The following is a 17,146-nucleotide window of genomic DNA, read 5'->3' as shown; positions in this document are numbered from 1 at the left end:
AAAATGTATGAATTTGAATAATTAGTTAGTCACCTTTCAGATGTTTCATCTTTGTGAACACACGTTACAAATTCAAAACACACACAGGAAAAAATTATACAAAACGTCCTTTATTTTTCTAACATGCATTGAATAACTTAAAATAAATTCCAATGATCAAGTATAAAAATACAAATCTACAAAAATAAATAACCTGATTGTTCAGCACAATGATGGGTTCGCCTAAAGGTTGTATGAATTGCTTCCAAATCTGCCCTCTCCTCGTCTTCTCCCCTTTATCTGCACTGAATAAAAAAATACTTAACTGAAAAAGTGGAAGCTCATCGTTAGGCTGGCTTTTGCCTGGTCAAGGTGAGGACAGATTTGTAAGTAATTAGAAAGAGCCTATGTCCCAGTGTTTCAGGTCCTCCAGCTGAAGGGTACAGCAGAAGCCCGGTCCGGAGCAGGGATAACCAGTCCCTGTCTCTGAAGTTCTCTCAAGACGTCCAGGATAGAGTCCAGTTCCAGAAGGAAGACCTCCAGCTCCTGGGTCTTTCCCTGAGCCAGCCTCCTCCAACGCTCCACCTCAGACTGCTGCTCAGCCTCCACCACCAGCCGAGTCTGACCTATCACCTGCAGGATGGCACCGTGGGCATATGTGTTATTCAGTGTTCTTTCTGTGGGTGGTGTGTGTATTTACCTGCAGCAGCTCTTTCTTCCTCTCTCTGTGTGTGTGTTCACCTGCTGGAGCTCTTTCTCCCTCTGAGTGTGTCGTAGCTCCATGCTGTGGATCTTTCTCTCCAGGCTAGTGAAGTGTCTGAGCTCTGGGCTGTGGATCTTTCTCTCCAGGCTAGTGAAGTGTCTGAGCTCTGGGCTCTGGATCTTTCTCTCCAGGCTAGTGAAGTGTCTGAGCTCTGGATCTTTCTCTCCAGGCTAGTGAAGTGTCTGAGCTCTGGGCTGTGGATCTTTCTCTCCAGGCTAGTGAAGTGTCTGAGCTCTGGATCTTTCTCTCCAGGCTAGTGAAGTGTCTGAGCTCTGAGCTCTGGATCTTTCTCTCCAGGCTAGTGAAGTGTCTGAGCTCTGGGCTGTGGATCTTTCTCTCCAGGCTAGTGAAGTGTCTGAGCTCTGGATCTTTCTCTCCAGGCTAGTGAAGTGTCTGAGCTGTGGATCTTTCTCTCCAGGCTAGTGAAGTGTCTGAGCTCTGGATCTTTCTCTCCAGGCTAGTGAAGTGTCTGAGCTCTGGATCTTTCTCTCCAGGCTAGTGAAGTGTCTGAGCTCTGGATCTTTCTCTCCAGGCTAGTGAAGTGTCTGAGCTCTGGCACTCCTTGGCCTGCTTCAGCTCCTCCAACAGCCTTGTCAGCTAAACAGAGCGTTAAAGAGATGAAGCAAGCATTAATGTTGAGCTTTCCCCAGGAAATACAGTCCGGTCCGGATAATAAAGCCATGACTACATAGAGCCATGACTGCATGGAACTCTATTCCACATCAAGTAACTCATGCAAGCAGTAATAAAGCATTCTTAACAACACTATCAACAAGGCAGGTCCTACAGGCCCTAGTTTTGTCACACCTTGACTACTGTTCAATCGTGTGGTCAGGTGCAACCAAAAAGGACTTAGGAAAATTACACTTGGCTCAGAACAGGGCAGCACGGCTGGCCCTTGGATGTACACAGAGAGCTAATATTAATAATATGCATGTCAATCTCTCCTGGCCGAAAGTGGAGGAGAGCTTGACTTCATCACTGCTTGTATTTATGAGAGGTATTGACATGTTGAACGCACCGAGCTGTCTGTTTGAACTGCTGAACTCGGACACCCCATGCATACCCCACAAGACATGCCACAAGAGGTCTCTTCACAGTCCCCAAGTCCAGAACAGACTATGGAAGGCGCACAGTACTACATAGAGCCATGACTGCATGGAACTCTATTCCACATCAAGTAACTCATGCAAGCAGTAAAATTAGATTCAAAAAATAAAAATAAAAACCTTATGGAACAGCGGGGATTGTGAAGCATCACAAACATTGGCAGACATACATACACATGGATTTAGTACTGTAGATATGTGGTAGTGGTGGAGTAGGGGCCTGAGGGCACACAGGGTGTTGTGAAATCTGTGAATATATTGTAATGTTTGAAAATTGTATTAACTGCCTTAATTTTGCTGAACACCAGGAAGAGTAGCTGCTGGGGATCCATAATAAATACCAAATACCTTGTGTTGTTTCCTTGCAATGACACTTCAAGTACTAGTGTGTTGATGAAGTTGTGAATGTGTGACAGGACAATACATGTTATCTGAATCCCAAGTACCTGGTTCTGTAGGGTGTCCTCCCTCAGCTTGGACCCAGCCAGAGCATCCCTGGTCCCCTGCAGTTCCTTCACCTCGTCACGCAAATGCTGCACCATGATCTGAAGGTTCATAAAAACACACAAACCCGTTTATCCTGTTGATACGTTATACCTGGAACAACTCCACCACCAATAACTTTCAGTTCACATGTGATTTGTCCATTGTGAGCCTTTACCTCCTGCGTGGTCACCTGATTGGTCAGTTCGGCCACTTTAGAGGAGTGGGTGAGGGCGTGGCCGGTAAGCAGGCGCTCCAGCTCCCTCTGATGGTCAGCCCTGAGAGAGGACACCTGCTCTGCTGAATGCTGCTGTACCCTGCAGGACAGGTAGATGCAGCACCATGAATCAGCTAGCATCCTCTAACCCAGCGCTCCAGAGGGGTAACTACGATGTTAGCTAGATTTACACAGGGTTTTCTAAAGCTAGCCAGCTTCAGCTAGCTTCACATTCCAGTTCAGGCTTCATCCGTGACGGTGGATATTGTTCGTCCGCCTGCCGCCAACTCTAGCAGGCTTGTAACTGTATATGCATGTCGCACGTGGCTAGCCAAACGCTGAACTCTTCATTGAGACAATGCTGAAACATCAATCCATGGGCGAGTCAGTGCCACATTTTTCATTTACGCAGAGATCAAAATGAAAGAATTCATCAGGATATGGTGTAAAACAGGGTTTTAGAAGGGTGCTACTAATTACCCCAAACAGGTACCCAAAACAACCCAGATGATCAGTTCAGGTTTCGATGTCATTAATGGCTTGGTCGACTGTGTATTTTGGTGACGCTGATTAGATTTCATATGGTGAGGTCATGAAACAGCCAGGCCAAGCTGCTACCAAACCTCTGCTGCCCTTCCCCATTTAACACAACACGAGACAACTGGTTTCATATTCACTACGACCTACAAACAGTAACACACACTCACTTTCCCGTTGAACTCATCTTTTTCTCAAATCCACAGGACATAAAAAAAACATAGGAGGTAAGATGGATATAGATTGAGACATGACATGTAGTATTTACATATTTTAGTATAGACTTTTCATATTAATTTGAAAATCCTGCTCTTCTCAGAAGATTTCTCACAAAAACAAGCATCTCTCTAAAATGTCAACAGAGCACTGAGCAGATACTAAGCTTTTTATTTTCAAAGCCTTTTAATTCAGCTTGTGTAATGCTAGTTTTGTGACCCGCGGAAACGATTATCCTCCTTCAATGAGATTACCTGTGATTAGTATGTAGATCAGTGTGTCCTGTCTGTTGACGCATACAGATGTTGGTACAAGGTGCTGCCAACACCAGATGGCCAGGGACGCTGTCTGCGTTCCGAATGGCAACCTATTCCCTTTAATGTGCACCGCTTTTGACCAGAGCTGTTTTAGGCACTTTTGGGTACTTATGGGGTGATTAGTAGGACCCTTTTAGAAGTGTCTTCTTTATTTTATTATTTATCGTTAATGCTGTCTTTGGTGTGCTTATCAATGCATGAGCACCTTTTTCCCCACTCCTATTGATAAAACTGGCTTCTTGCATGTTCAAGCCCGTCTCAAAATACAACACTGCCCCTTTAAGGCTCTCCTGGACGCATCACCGGGGGCAGGACACCTACAGCACCCGATGTCACAGGAAGGCCAAAAAGATCATCAAGGACATCAACCACCCGAGTCACTGCCTGTTCACCCTGCTACCATCCAGAAGGCGAGGACAGTACAGGTGCACCAAACTTGGGACCGAGAGACTGAAAAATAGCATCTATCTCAAGGCCATCAGACTGTTAAACAGCCATCACTAGCACAGAGAGGCTGCTGCCTACATACAGACTTGAAATCATTGGCCACTTTAATAAATGGAACACTAGTCACTTTAATGTTGTTTACATATCTTGCATTACTCATCTGATATGTACAGTTGTGGCCAAAAGTTGAGAATTACACAAATATTATTTTTCACAGTCTGCTGCCTCAGTTTGTATAATGTCAATTTGCATATACTCCAGAATGTTATGAAGAGTGATCAGATGAATTGCAATTAATTGCAAAGTCCCGCTTTGCCATGCAAATGAACAGAATCCCCCAAAAAACATTTCCACTGCATTTCAGCCCTGCCACTAAAGGACCAGCTGACATCATGTCAGTGATTCTCTCGTTAACCTGTTTAGGATAGGGGGCAGTATTTTCACGGCCGGATAAAAAAACGTACCCGATTTAATCTGGTTATTACTCCTGCCCAGAAACTAGAATATGCATATAATTGTTTGATTTGGATAGAAAACACCCTAAAGTTTCTAAAACTGTTTGAATGGTGTCTGTGAGTATAACAGAACTCATATGGCAGGCCAAAACCTGAGAAGATTCCATACAGGAAGTGCCCTCTCTGACCATTTCTTGGCCTTCTATAGCCTCTTTATGGAAAATAATCTCATGCTGTAACGTGACATTTTCTAAGGCTCCCATAGGCTCTCAGAAGGCGCCAGAACGGGGAATGATGACTCTGCAGTCCCTGGGCGGAAAACAGTAGCGCATTTGGAAAGTGGTCGATCTGAGAACAATGACACGGGCGGCGTGAAGACACCATTTTCTTCTTTCAGTCTTTGAACGAAAACAACGTCTCCCGGTCGGAATATTATCGCTATTTTACGAGAAAAATCGCATAAAAATTTATTTTAAACAGCGTTTGACATGCTTCGAAGTACGGTAATGGAATATTTTGAAATCTTTTGTCACGATACGCGCCGGCGCGTCACCCTTCGGATAGTGTCTTGAAAGCAAGAACAAAATGCCGCTATTTGGATATAACTATGGATTATTTGGAACCAAAACAACATTGAAGTTGAAGTAGAAGTCCTGGGAGTGCATTCTGACGAAGAACAGCAAAGGTAATCCAATTTTTCTTATAGTAAATCTGAGTTTGGTGAGTGCCAAACTTGGTGGGTGTCAAAATAGCTAGCCTGTGATGGCCGGGCTATCTACTCAGAATATCGCAAAATGTGCTTTCACCGAAAAGCTATTTTAAAATCGGACACCGCGATTGCATAAAGGAGTTCTGTATCTATAATTCTTAAAATAATTGTTATGTTTTTTGTGAACGTTTATCGTGAGTAATTTAGTAAATTCACCGGAAGTCTTCGGTGGGTATGTTGGTTCTGAACGTCACATGCTAATGTAAAAAGCTGTTTTTTGATATAAATATGAACTTGATCGAACAAAACATGCATGTATTGTATAACAATGTCCTAGGAGTGTCATCTGGTGAAGATCATCAAAGGTTAGTGCTGCATATAGCTGTGGTTTTGGTGACATTATATGCTAGCTTGAAAAATGGGTGTCTGATTATTTCTGGCTGGGTACTCTCCTGACATAATCTAATGTTTTGCTTTCGTTGTAAAGTCTTTTTGAAATCGGACAATGTGGTTAGATAAAGGAGAGTCTTGTCTTTAAAATGTTGTAAAATAGTCATGTTTGAAAAATTGAAGTTTTGGGATTTTTGAGGATATTGTAATTCGCGCCACGGCCTATCATTGGATATTGGCGAGGCGTTCCGCTAGCGGAACATCTAGATGTAAGAGGTTAACACAGGTGTGAGTGTTGATGAGGACAAGGCTGGAGATCACTGTCATTCTGATTGAGTTCGAATAACAGGCTGGAAGCTTCAAAAGGAGGGTGGTGCTTGGAATCATTGTTCTTCCTCTGTCAATCATGGATACCTGCAAGGAAACAGGTGCCGTCATCATTGCTTTGCACAAAAAGGGCTTCACAGGCAAGGATATTGCTGCCAGTAAGATTGCACCCAAAACAACCATTTATCGGATCATCAAGAACTTCAAGGAGAGCTGTTCAATTGTTGTGAAGAAGGCTTCAGGGTGCCCAAGAAACTCCAGCAAGTGCCAGGACGGTCTCCTAAAGTTGATTCAGCTGCGGGATCGGGGCACCACCAGTACAGAGCTTGCTCAGGAATGGCAGCAGGCAGGTGTGAGTGCATCTGCACGCACAGTGAGGCAAAGACTTTTGGAGGATGGCCCGGTGTCAAGAAGGGCAGCAAAGAAGCCACTTCTCTCCAGGAAAAACATCAGGGACAGACTGATATTCTGCAAAAGGTACAGGGATTGGACTGCTGAGGACTGTGGTAAAGTCATTTTCTCTGATGAATCCCCTTTCCGATTGTTTTGGGCATCCGGAAAAAAGCTTGTCCGGAGAAGACAAGGTGAGCACTACCATCAGTCCTGTGTCATGCCAACAGTAAAGCATCCTGAGACCGTTCATGTGTGGGGTTGCTTCTCAGCCAAGGGAGTGGGCTCACTCACAATTTTGCCTAAGAACACAGCCATGAATAAAGAATGGTACCAACACATCCTCCGAGAGCAACTTCTCTCAACCATCCAGGAACAGTTTGGTGACGAACAACTCATTTTCCAGCATGATGGAGCACCTTGCCATAAGGCAGAAGTGATAACTAAGTGGCAAGGGGAACAAAACATCGATATTTTGGGTCCATGGCCAGGAAACTCCCCAGACCTTAATCCCATTGAGAACTTGTGGTCAATCCTCAAGAGGTGGGTGGAGAAACAAAAACCCAAAAAACTCCAAGCATTGATTATGCAAGAATGGGCTGCCATCAGTCAGGATGTGGCCCAGAAGTTAATTGACAGCATGCCAGGGTGGATTGCAGAGGTCTTGAAAAAGAAGGGTCAACACTGCAAATATTGACTCTTTGCATCAACTTCATGTAATTGTCAATAAAAGCCTTTGACACTTATGAAATGCTTGTAATTATACTTCAGTATTCCATAGTAACATCTGACAAAAATATCTAAAGACACTGAAGCAGCAAACTTTGTGGAAATTAATATTTGTGTCATTCTTAAATTTTGGCCACGACTGTATATACTGTATTTTATACCATCTATTGCATCTTGCCTATGCCGCTTTGTCATTGCTCACCCATATATTTATATGTGCATATTCTTATTCCATCCCTTTACTTACATTTGTGTGTATTAGGTAGTTGTTGTGGAATTGTTAGATTACTTGTTGATATTGCTGCACTGTCGGAACTAGAAGCACAAGCATTTCAGCAGGTGGCCTAGTGGTTAGAGCGTTGGACTAGTAACCGGAAAGTTGCATAATCGAATCCCCGAGCTGACAAGGTAAAAATCTGTCGTTCTGCCCCTGAACAAGGCAGTTCACCCACTGTTCCTAAGCCGTCATTGAAAATAAAAAATGTGTTCTTAATTGACTTGACTTGTTAAATAAAGGTAAAATATATAGATTTTTTTGTTTGTTGCTACACTCGCAATGACATCTGCTAACCATGTGTATGTGATTTGGAGGACAGTTGGCCACTCTTGGTAGTCTATAAAATATTGCAACATTACAATTACAACCAAATTATTTTCATGCATTTATAAAATAATTCCCTTCAGGTCTCGAAAGTAAGGGCGTCCCATCGTCCCTGGGACGATAAAAAATGTCTTCAAAACAGACTCGGGGACGATAGATCCAACAGCTGCACATACAATTTAAAAAGCAATGAGGCTGATGAAACAGATCACACCATTTAGCTTAAAATGTTGATAATGTTTTATTTCTTCATATCATAAGCTCAACAATAAGCTACATAGGAATATTCCAGTATGTCTGTATGGAGGAAACTGTGTTTGTACACAAAGTCTTATAGAAGCTCCATCAATGAACAACATTCTACCAATGAGTCAGGCACCTGTACAACCACTGAACTACCGGAGTCCTTTGTACTGAAAGGTTTTATTGTGGGTCTAAATAAAGCATTCAAAATTAGTGTGTGTGTGTGTGTGTGTCTACATACCTGCGCAGCTCGGCCTGGGCGGCTGCAGCCTGCAGTACCACCCTCTCCTTGTCCCTCTGCTGCTCCAGACGCAGCCTTAACCCCTCGTTCACCTGCAGCACCTCTGAGATGTGGCTCCCAGCGAACGCTGTGGGCTGGTAGTCCTTCTCATCCTGAGTGGGAGGGAAGGTTGCGGTCTCTCCCACCTTGCCTCCCCTCTCCCCTGGGGTAGCCACCACCATGTGTCCTTTGGATTCGGCCGCCTGTTGTCTGGCCTCCCCAGGCCCAAGACGGCCATCCGATCTGGGGCCAGGGCCACACAGCATGGTCTTCCTCTCCCTCTGGAGTCTCTCTACGGTGCGGCTCAGCTCCTGGATGCTGCGGGTCTTGGCTGACAGCTCCTGGTTGAGTCTCTCTATCCGGACCCTCGGGGCCGTCTCTGCTTGACACTGGTGACAGGACGAGCTGCGTTGTGGGGGCTCTCTCTGGCTCGGTGGTAGACTGATTTCATTTATTTAAATAAAATACACCTGGTCCAGGTAACATTACATACATTTAAAACAATTATCCAGGATGAATTATTAAGACTTATTTCCACAGTGGTCATCTTAGGTGGGCTAAGTAGACAAGAAGGCAGGTAGACAAGAGAGAGGTAGGCCTACCTGTGCCTGTTGTGTAGCTGCTCCTGTAGGGAGTGGACCTCAGCCTGTAGGGTTCTCTCCAGTTCCTGCTGCAGGGAGCAGACCTGGGCCTGCCAGACCCCAGGAGACCCAATCTGGACCGGGTGTTTCTGGGTTAACCGCTGCTCCAGATCACTGATCTGCTGCTCATACTGGAGATACAACCACACACACTGTATATTAGTATACTTTTATATTTAGGGGATGTATTTCCATTTCCATTGAATCCATTGATCTCACAACACATTTCCTGAGAAAAAGCTTTTTTCCCCCGTGCAGTGTTGGTCTAATGAAACATTACATTAAGACTAATGACATCATACATTTGGAAATGATAACAAATATTATACAGAGGAGGATGAATCACTGACATCCCCAAGGTCTCCATCGTGAGCTTCAAACAGAACTGTCAATTCAAGTGTTGTGTTGTACAAGGCTGTTGGACCTTGCCCTCTGACCCCTCTCTAAAAAGACATGAAGAGAACTGGGGGAACAGTGAGGACTCATCACCCTGTTCTTATCTTTCCTTTGTGTGAGAGAGGACATTCAGAGTGTTTTGTGTTGAAAATGAACATCTTCAGGTAGTTCTAAGTGGCAGTTTGAAGCGGTTGTATTTACAGCAAGGCCATGTATGTCGGAGTAAGTCAGTGTAAGTATGTGTAGAGTGCTAATTGGTACAGGACTATGAGGCCTAGTGACAGGGAATGGTAACAGAGTTGTATGAGTACATGACAGTACCACTCAGCTGAGAGTATGAACAGACCTTAATCCGCTGGTACTGCTGTTCCATGGCTCGGAGGCTGCGTTTGGCCTCGTCGTCACGGCTCTCTAGCTCCACCTCCAGCCTCTGGATGCACCGCTCCAATAGGGCCCTGGTCTGAGTGGGCGGGGAGCTCTTGGCCCCTCCATCCCTATCCACTGCAGGTGTGTTGGCTGCAGCGTAGATGAGCGCTGGGAGGGAGTTAGGGTTCCTCTGTCTGAGAGTCTTCTCCATGTCCTTCACCTGGGAGAGAGGGGGAACAGAAATATGGCATGAGTCATGAGAGAAAAGAGAGGTATGCCGCTATTCAGGGGTACATGCACAGGAAATATTTCTCAACTGACTCACCTGTCATTCTAGGTCCTGTATCCTCTTAGCGTCTCCAGCTCGCTCTTTAGTCTTACTCTGATTGGCTCTTTTCCCCACCTCCATCTTCAGCTTTTCCACCTGATTGGAGGAACAAATGTTTCATTCAAAATACTGACCTACAGGAAATGACAGTAATACAATACACACTCAAATAAGGTCGAGTTGGTCCTACCCGCTCTGTGCGCTTGGGTCCTACCAGCTCTGTGCGCTTGGGTCCTACCCGCTCTGAGAGTTTGTGTGTGTCTGCGGTGGCAGCCCTCAGTCTGGCAGAGTCTCTGTCCAGCAGTTCCTGGTTCTCAGCATACCACTGGAGCCTCTTCAGAACACACACCTCCTCCTTATGCCTGTCCTCTGCCACCTGCAGCTCAAAGCTCTTATCCCCTGGCAGAGACAAGGACAATACAGACCACAGTAGAGGTCGGCCGATTATGATTTTTCAACGCCGATACCGATTATTGGATGGGCCCAAAAAACCGATGCCGATTACTAGGCCGATTTTTTTTCTTTTGTATTATTTATTTGTAATAATGACAATTACTGCAATACTGAATGAACACTTATTTTAACTTAATATAATACATAAATACTATCAATTTAGCCTCAAATAAATAATGAAACATGTTCAATTTGGTTTAAATAATGCAAAAACAAAGTGTTGGAGAAGTAAAAGTGCAATATGTGCTATGTAAAAAAGCTAACGTTTAAGTTCCTTGCTCAGAACATGAGAACATATGAAAGCTGGTGGTTCCTTTTAACATGAGTCTTCAATATTCCCAGATAAGAAGTTTTAGGTTGTAGTTATTATAGGAATTATAGGACTATTTCTCTCTATACCATTTGTATTTCATATACCTTTGACTATTGGATGTTCTTATAGGCACTTTAGTATTGCCAGTGTAACAGTATAGCTTCCATCCCTCTCCTCACTCCTACCTGGGCTCGAACCAGGAACACATCGACAACAGCCACCCTTGAAGCAGCGTTAACCATGTAGAGCAAGGGGAACAACTACTCCAAGTCTCAGAGCGAGTGACGTTTGAAACGCTATTAGCGCGCACCCACTAACTAGCTAGCCATTTCACATCGGTTACACCAGCCTAATCTTGGGAGTTGATAAGCTTGAAGTCATAAACAGCTCAATGCTTGAAGAATTGCGAAGAGCTGCTGGCAAAACGCACAAAGGTGCTGTTTGAATGAATGCTTACGAGCCTGCTGCTGCCTACCATCGCTCAGTCAGACTGCTTTATCAAATCATAGACTTAATTATAACATAACACACAGAAATACGAGCCTTTGCTCATTAATATGGTCGAATCTGGAAACTATCATTTCGAAAACGAAAAGTTTATTATTTCAGTGAAATACGGAACCGTTCCGTATTTTATCTAACGGGTGGCATCCCTAAGTCTAAATATTCCTGTTTCATTGCACAACCTTCAATGTTATGTCATAATTATGTACAATTCTGGCAAATTAATTACGGCCTTTGTTAGGAATAAATGGACTTCACACAGTCCGCAATGAGCCAGGCGGCCCAAACTCCTGTATATACCCTGACTGCTTGCACGGAACGCTAGAGAAGTGACACAAATTCATGTTAGCAGGCAATATTAACTAAATATGCAGGTTTAAAAATATATACTTGTGTATTGATTTTAAAGAAAGGCATTGATGTTTATGGTTAGGTACATTGGTGCAACGACAGTGCTTTTTTCGCAAATGTGCTTGTTAAATCATCACCCGTTTGTCGAAGTAGGCTGTGATTCGATGAGAAATTAACAGGCACTGCATCGATTATATGCAAAGCAGGACATGCTAGATAAACTAGTAATATCATCAAACATGTGTAGTTAACTAGTGATTATGTTAAGATTGATCGTTTTTTATAAGATAAGTTTAATGCTAGCTAGCAACTTACCTTGGCTTCTTGCTGCCCTCGTGTAACAGGTAGTCAGCCTGCCATGCAGGATCCTCGTGGAGTGCAATGTAAGGCAGGTGGTTAGAGCGTTGGACTAGTAACCGGAAGGTTGCAAAAACGAATCCCCGAATCCCCCCTGAACAAGGCAGTTAACCCCCGTTCCTAGGCCGTCATTGAAAATAAGAATGTGTTCTTAATCTGCCTTGCCTAGTTAATTAAAGGTGTAAAAAAAAGTCGGCAAATCGATTTCCGATTGTTATGAAAACTTGAAATTGGCACTAATTAAATCGGCCATTCCGATTAATCGGTCGACCTCTAGACCACAGCATGTCAGAGCTCCACTTGACTGTCAACCACAACAATGGGATGTTTTAACGGAGGTTTAAAACACACGTCTGTAAAAGTCACTGGATTTGAAACAGGGAACATTGTCCTTTGGGAGTAGAAACAAGAGGTTTGATTCCACAGTCAAGCCTCCATGTCTCTCACACACTAACCTGAGGTGTAGACGAACTGCGCTTTGGCCAGGTCTCTCACACTAACTTGAGGTGTAGACGAACTGCGCTTTGGCCAGGTCTCTCTCTTTCCTCATCATTTGAAGGTCCACCTCCAGGGCCTGTTTCTCCTGCTTCAGCCTGTGGGTCTCCTCCACCAGTCTCTCTTCAGTCCTCTGCACGCACACACACGGTCGAAGGTAAGACTGGTCCTTCCCCTTTAAGATGAGTTGATTGTTTCATCTCCAAAGCAACATCTAGGCCTTCCTTTTAGAGGTGGTTGTGTGACATGACTCTGACCACTCACCTGTGCTGCCTGCATCTGGCCCCGCAGCTGTGTGATGCGCTGAATATGGGCCACACTGCCTACATTATCCACAGTCCTCGGCGAGTTGCTCATCCGCTCCCTGGGCATAAATAAGTGTCGGTGTTAACATTCAATGACGTGGATAGGTATGTGTCAACTCACTTGGTAAGGGCCAGTTCGTTTAGCAGCCTCTGGTTCTCTGTGAACATGGCCTCTTCATTGAGTTTACCCTGAGCCTGAAGAGCCTTCATCTGCAGGTACAACTTCTCATTCTCCTGTTACACCACCCCCCCCCCCACACACACACACACACACACCGCAAGGAGAGAGAAAATCACATTAAGTGTCTCAACTATAGGACCATCTGGGTAAATTAGTTTGATCAGAAATACCTGTTCTACGCATTTAACCTACATCAAATCAAACCAGGTGGGAATATGACTAGAAGCTGTGAGATGAGGGAATGCATTCAGCATGCCTAATTAAGAACTTGTACAGTTCCACCTTGGTGGTGTGTGTGTACTGTAGCCACTCTGATTCTAGGAGCTCGGCTGTAGGCACTGTAATTATGAAAGGTTCTGACAGTGTTGCTAAGCTGCTCACAATCTGGAGGAAAAAAAGGCCAACTGTGCTGCCTGCTACAAACCCACACACCCTCCTGGAATTAAGTCAGTGAACAGAGGAATTACATTACCCTGAACAGTGGCCTGTATATATAACCTCCGCAGTCACAGAGACTCCGGGTAATTGGGATGGATTCAAAGTCAATGAGTCACCGCCAGCCTGGCGCTGAACAAATGCAGTACAATTAAGTCTTGTTTCCTTAAAACACAGACTGGAAGAGAAAAGACCAAGAGAGATGGCCAAACAATCACAGAGTAGACAGAGACAAACAGACGTGTGTACGGACCTGCTGGTATCCCTGGATGATGGTCTCCTGTTCCTTCACCTCTTTCTCTATCAGTCTGAGTTTGTCTTCAGTGAGGGCGTCCAAGGGCACGTCTAGACCGAGACCCAACCGGCCCTTCTTCCTGCTGTTGCCCTCCTCTGTACTGTGCAGCTGAAACACAAGGGACAAGACTCACAAGTACACATCACAAATAACACACGAGTGATGTATGCATCTACTACAGTTTTGAGTTCACAAAATACAGTTTGAGCTAATTTAACTGGCCTTCAGTGAATGGCAGAGATATCTTAGATAACATGCAATTTTTTTATGGAATGTTTCAATCAGCTGGGTTCTTCACAACTGCTTTTTTCCAATAGCTTGAATAACAGTATTACAAAAGTCAGACACACAAAGCAGCTAAATAAAATGAGCAGTGCCATAGCAACAGCAGTGCTGACGTAGGGGTTTTAAAATGTTCCGACAGTCATGGAGAACATGTTATTTTCTGTTACAATAGAAGGATGTAGGAAGTCACAGGTGGTCAAACAGATGGATCTATGCTTTTTAGAGACATGACGGTCCATGTGAATGTAATAGTGTGTGTGTGTGTGTGTGTGTCCCTCTACCTTGCTCTGCAGGAGGTAGTTCTCCTGTCTCAGTGAGCTGAGCTCTGTGTCGTGCTGCAGCAGTAGCTCTTCCTCTCTGGTGTGGAGCTCTCTCTCCCTCTGGGCTAGCTGCAGTCTCAGCCTGGACACTAGGGGGCTCTCCTCCACCTCCCCAGACCTGCCCTCCTCCCTGGGCTCACTCTGACAGAGGGGTAACCGCATGGTTAGAGTCTTTATAATGGATAGTTGCTTGCACTTCAACGTGTATTGAAGGCCATAATATTGGCCTAATTGTTAATTGCACAAACTAAATTAGGCACCAAGAATGCAAAAATGTTTGACTGCTATAGTCACCCAGGTATGGACACACACCCTACCAGGGATGCAAACTGCTGAGGGCCCAAAAAGGTGACACTTTTACTTTTGCACTGAAACACACAAAACATCCCTGCTAGGGGGAAATGCAGGTTTTAACTAATTAAACAACAAAGAATATGATCTACATGACCAGTCTCTGTGTGTAAAATAAAGTGGTTAATGTGAACCTAACTCACAGCTAAAAAATGTAAAGAAAGCAATCCAATGTTATTTGTTGCCTCGTCTTTACTGCAAATGACACTCAAGTTGAGAAAAAAAAACAATACCCAAATATTGCAGTTATCCTTGATAGCCTTTATAATAGAATGCTTGTGACCACACACAAATATTGCACTTGGGGAAAAAAACTAAGTAAAGTAGAAAGTAGAATGAAATAAACAGCCATTCTATTTTTGCTCTATTATAGTGGCCACTATAGATATTGATCAAGTGCACAAGGCTACATGTGTGCAAAAATAACGTTCACTGAGTAAAAAAATATATAATCCCCTCACACACACACGTTACTGTCAGGTTAAACACAACAAAAACAATATCTTTGGGCTACACTGCACATTATTACATTGTACACTTCCTGCCTGTGGACATCTGTTCTACAATGTGCCAGTAAAAGTGAGAAAGAGGGAAAGTGTGTGGTGTTCCTTTCACCTCTATAGTGGCATCCAACTTAAGCCAGGCCCAGCTCCAGCTACATTTGATCCCTGAATCCACTTGTTTAACAAGCAGCGCCTCATTTACACCTAATTCTCTCATTCTGAAAATTAACCACATACTGTAGAGGGAAAACATTAGTTAACAGATAGTGGTTAGTTCGTTAGCTAGTTAAAATGTCTCACAGATTGCCAGGGTCCAGTAAGCAACTAACGCGTTATAACTTGAACGGCAAGGAGTTGTATACCAGTTAATAGTATAGCGAATTGGTTAGGTTACTAATGTTAGCTCATCTGATGTTCTGACTTTATTTGCAAGCTAAGTTTCACACCATGAACTAAATTATTTGATCAGATAAGTTGGCTCATGTTGCTCAACATTTCTCTGTCTAGCTAACAAAGAATTTGATCCAGCTAACAAGATACTTAATGCTAATACTTGTTCCACCACACTTTCTCTCTCACCTCAAACTTTCAAAATACCAGTCGTTTTTCGGTTACAGCTCATGAAGTACGCTTCATCACCTTCTCACCCCCGTCTCCATGGTCAGGCTTCTCACCTAAAGTTCGCCTCTTTGTTATCGTTCATCGGATCTACACGAATCATGTAGGTCACTTACTTTGGATTCAAAAGGGCGAATTTCGCCGAAAGGTGACTAATTTGCATCCCTGAGACTACATAAGATCCAAACTGAAATCAGTCAGACTTATTATAGAGCAAGGAGCAATCAGCTGGGTTGGACAACTCAACAAAGTAGAAGTCACACCCCTATCATATGACCAGGTGAAAGGAGAAAAACATCATACTTATCTGAAAAGAAATTGCAGCACACTGATGAACAAACTTGATGCACCACAGACTGAAAAACTACTCCAGTATGTTGACTTACTTTCCTCTCTGATGGACGCTCATTCTCCTGAGTCTGGCTGGCTTCCTGTTGACCTTTGGTTTCCCAGGAGACAGTGTGACTGGTATCCTGGTGACCTCTCGTCTTCATCTGATGTTGCTGCTGGAGGAAGGCAGCAAAGGACTGAACCCCCGCCACCAGCTCACTGCTCACCCTCCGACCACCACAGTCTGGACCTAAAGCACAACCACACATCAACATTTAGCCAACATTAAGGCAGCGAAGGACTGACACCCACCTTCAGACCACCACAGGCTGGACCTGGTAGGAGTACAACCACACAGCAACATTAGTCTGGATCAGGAGTACAACCACACAGCAACATTAGTCTGGATCAGGAGTACAACCACACAGCAACATTAGTCTGGATCAGGAGTACAACCACACAGCAACATTAGTCTGGATCAGGAGTACAACCACACAGCAACATTAGTCTGGATCAGGAGTACAACCACACAGCAACATTAGTCTGGATCAGGAGTACAACCACACAGCAACATTAGTCTGGATCAGGAGTACAACCACACAGCAACATTAGTCTGGATCAGGAGTACAACCAAACAGCAACATTAGTCTGGATCAGGAGTACAACCACACAGCAACATTAGTCTGGATCAGGAGTACAACCACACAGCAACATTAGTCTGGATCAGGAGTACAACCACACAGCAACATTAGTCTGGATCAGGAGTACAACCACACAGCAACATTAGTCTGGATCAGGAGTACAACCACACAGCAACATGTGGTAAATGTCAGTATTATGTATTATACTGTAGTACTGTTATGTGCTATACTACTTAGATATAGTTCTAACTCTGATACAACTAGAGGTTGACAGATTAATCGGAATGGGGCGATTAATTAGGGCCGATTTCAAGTTTTCAAAAACAATCGGTAATCGGCATTTTTGGACACCGATCATGGCCCATTACATTGCACTCCACGAGGAGACTGCGTGGTAGGCTGACTACCTGTTACGCGAGTGCAGCAAGGAGCCAAGGTAAGGTGCTAGCTAGCATTAAACTTATCTTATAAAAAACAATCAATCTT

General features: G+C 44.1%; 1 pseudogene; it reads right to left on the bottom strand.

Annotated features, from left to right (window-relative positions):
- Positions 1-90: 90 nt before the first annotated feature.
- The window catches only part of LOC106605496 (centrosomal protein of 162 kDa-like), a 43,124-nt pseudogene continuing 26,068 nt past the window's right edge, over positions 91-17,146 (bottom strand).

Source organism: Salmo salar, chromosome ssa05, assembly GCF_905237065.1.
Source record: "Salmo salar chromosome ssa05, Ssal_v3.1, whole genome shotgun sequence".
In the NCBI taxonomy this organism is placed as follows: domain Eukaryota; kingdom Metazoa; phylum Chordata; class Actinopteri; order Salmoniformes; family Salmonidae; genus Salmo; species Salmo salar.
This window is presented reverse-complemented; position numbering and strand designations above follow the sequence as displayed.